Below are 3,539 nucleotides of genomic sequence, written 5' to 3' on the forward strand. Positions count from 1 at the left end.
TCTGGGAAGATCCCACATGCTGCAGAGCAACTAAGCCCGTGTACCACAACTACTGAGCCCACCTGCCACAACAACTGAGCCCACATGCCACAACTACTAAAGCCCACGTGTGCCTAGAGCCTGTGCTCCGCAACAAGAGAAGCCACTGCAATGAGAAGCCCATGCACCGCGTTAAAGAGCAGCCCCCGCTCGCCGGAAACAGAGAAAGCCCACATGCAGTAACGAAGACCCAACGCAGCCAAAAAATAAATAAATTAAATAAATAAATATATATATAATAGATAAATTTATTTTAAAAAATAATGAATGAATGAGAAGGAAAGCGCTTTCTTACAATAGGATACCAAATTAATGTAGAAAGAATAATGGAACCAGAGCATCACCATTTTGCAATCATCACAGTAACAATCGATTCAAGTCGAAATCTTCAGTGGATTCTGGAAACTAAAGAGTGAAGATTTGAAAAAGAAATAGGATATCTGGGGCTTCCCTGGTGGCGCAGTGTTTGAGAATCTGCTTGCCAATGCAGGAAACATGGCTTCGATCCCTGGTCCGGGAAGATTCCACATGCCACGGAGCAACTAAGCCCGTGTGCCACAACTACTGAGCCCAAGTGCTGCAACTACTGAAGCCCGCGCGCCTAGAGCCCATGCTCTGCAATGAGAAGCCCGCGCACCACAACTAAGAGTAGCTGCCACTCGCCGCAACTAGAGAAAGCCCGCGCGCAGCAGCGAAGACCCAACACAGCCAAAAATAAATAAATAAAATAAATTTTTAAACAAAGGATACCTGTACGGTTTCACAATATCTCCCCATAAGTTACATATTAATTACAAAGGGAAAAGGACACACTTTACAATGGAAAAACCTGGCGGATACCTCCTTTCACAAGTGATTAAAGTCACCATTCCCTAAGATGGAACAAACCAAGATGTGCCTCCCATTATAATGCACTACGAAAAACATAGCACTTCCGTGCTATTCCTGCCAAAGCACATAATTTGATCCTAATCACAGTGAAACACTGGACAAACCCAAGTGAGGGACAAACAACAAAACTACTTGCTTGGACTTTTCAAAAATGTCAATGTCATGAAAAACAAAGAAAGGCTGAGGAACTTTTCTGGATTAAAGTAATTTATGAGACATGGAAATTAAGTACAATGCATAATCCTGAATGGGATCCTGGGCTAGGGAAAAAAAGCTAAAGAGGATATTGTTGGGTTAATTGATAAAATTTGATTATGGACTGTGGTTTAGCTAAAGGCATTATATCAATGTTAGATTTCCTGATCTTGATCCTTTTATCTTGGATATATAAGAGAATACCCTTGGTATTAGGAAATACAGCCGGAAATCTTTAGTGATAAAGGAGCATGTCTACAACTTACCCTCAAACTTCCTGGGAAAAATGTGTGTGTGTGTGTTATATACACATACGCATGCATATATACCAAGGAAGAGAGAGAGAATATTAAAGCAAATGTGACAAAATGTTAACCATTGGTAAAGGGCATATGTTCTTGCAACTTTTACATAAATTTGAAACTATATCAAAATTAAAAGCTATACCCCGACCTCCACACAAAAGCTAGTATGTAAACAGAAGGGCCCACTAACTGCCCAGCATAATGAATGAAAAAACACCCACAACCAGGCCTATATGGCTGCCTCCCAACAAGCATTTTGCTCTTGCTTGTTAATGGGTCCTGATTTTTTTTAATTTTTATTTTTTTGCGATACGCGGGCCTCTCACTGTTGTGGCCTCTCCCGTTGCGGAGCACAGGCTCCGGACGCGCAGGCTCAGCGGCCATGGCTCACGGGCCCAGCTGCTCCGCGGCACGTGGGATCTTCCCGGACCGGGGCACGAACCCACGTCCCCTGCATCGGCAGGCGGACTCTCAACCACTGCGCCACCAGGGAAGCCCTGGGTCCTGATTTTTAACATTAGACTTTTTACACTAGAGCATGTAATACTTTTATTTAAAGAATTTAAAAATAGAGGAATTCCCTGGTGGCCTAGTGGTTAGGATTCCGGGCTTTCACTGCCATGGCCCGGGTTCAATCCCTGGTCGGGGAACTGAGATCCTGCAAGCTGCACAGCACGGCCAAAAAATAAATTAAAAAAAAAAAAAGAAAGAAAAGATAGGGTCCCCCAAAACAAGAAAAAGTGAGTATTGTGGAGAGAACACGTGCATAAAGTGAACCAGTGAATGGGGAGTGGGCGAGTGAATGGACAGAGCAGGCTAGTGACATGGGGACGGAAGAGGCTCCCTCTCAAAGCACAGGCACTTTCATCTCTGCCCTCGTGGCCCCATCCACCCAGGCGAGGGATGCAGGGGGGCTGTTTATGGCTGACACACCCTAGTAGCTGCGCTGGCCAAAGTGCATTTTCTTCCCCTCCCTTAGGAGGTCAGGCCAGGCAGATCCGTCCTGCTTCCTCCTCTCTGCCTGGGAGGGGGCGGGGTCTCCTGCATTCTTGGCAGATGGGCACCAGGCATGCTGGGGAGGCTGCGTCAGGCTGGCAACCAGGTGGCCCACATCTAGCCCCGGGCCTGTGCCCGGCTGCCCCTGTGACTATCAGGGAGCACTTCCCTGCCTTGGGCCTCCATTTCCCCATTTGCACCTTAAGAAGTCTGGTCAAATCAGTGATTCTCAACTTTGGCCACACATTAAAATCAGCTGGGGAGGACTTCCCTGGTGGAGCAGTGGTTAAGAATCCGCCTGCCAATGCAGGGGACACGGGTTTGAGCCCTGGTCTGAGAAGATCCCACATGCCGCGGAGCAACTAAGCCCATGTGTCACAACCAGTGAAGCCCCCACGCCTAGAGCCTCAACGAAGAGTAGCCCCCGCACAGCAACAAAGACCCAACGCAGAAATAAAAATCGGCCGAGATTGCACCCCAGACCAACTAAGTAGGACTCGTCAGAGGGTAGGACCCAGGCATCCGCAATTTTTAAGGCTTTGCAGGTGATTTCAATGCACAGCTAAGTTTGAGAACCTATGGGCTCCAATGCAGGGACACGGGTTTGAGCCCTGGTCTGAGAAGATCCCACATGCCGCGGAGCAACTAAGCCCATGTGTCACAACCAGTGAAGCCCCCACGCCTAGAGCCTCAACGAAGAGTAGCCCCCGCACAGCAACAAAGACCCAACGCAGAAATAAAAATCGGCCGAGATTGCACCCCAGACCAACTAAGTAGGACTCGTCAGAGGGTAGGACCCAGGCATCCGCAATTTTTAAGGCTTTGCAGGTGATTTCAATGCACAGCTAAGTTTGAGAACCTATGGGCTCTGATCTCTGAGGTTCCCTCTAGCCTTATGATGCTGAGGCCCACCTGATGCCCTGTACTCTGATACTGGAGGGTTCAATGATATGGGAGAGCCATCCCGAACATGTGAGTTCCTACCTTCAGCCCTTTGAGACAGCAGCCCTGCCCAGGACTTTGCCCAGCCCCATCCACCCTTCACTGAACCTCCTGCTCCAGCCCCTGCCTCCTCCATTTCGATATTTGGAATCAGGGATTCAGGATCCTTGC

The sequence above is a fragment of the Lipotes vexillifer genome, unplaced genomic scaffold (assembly GCF_000442215.2).
Source record: "Lipotes vexillifer unplaced genomic scaffold, Lipotes_vexillifer_v1.1 scaffold591, whole genome shotgun sequence".
NCBI lineage: Eukaryota > Metazoa > Chordata > Mammalia > Artiodactyla > Lipotidae > Lipotes > Lipotes vexillifer.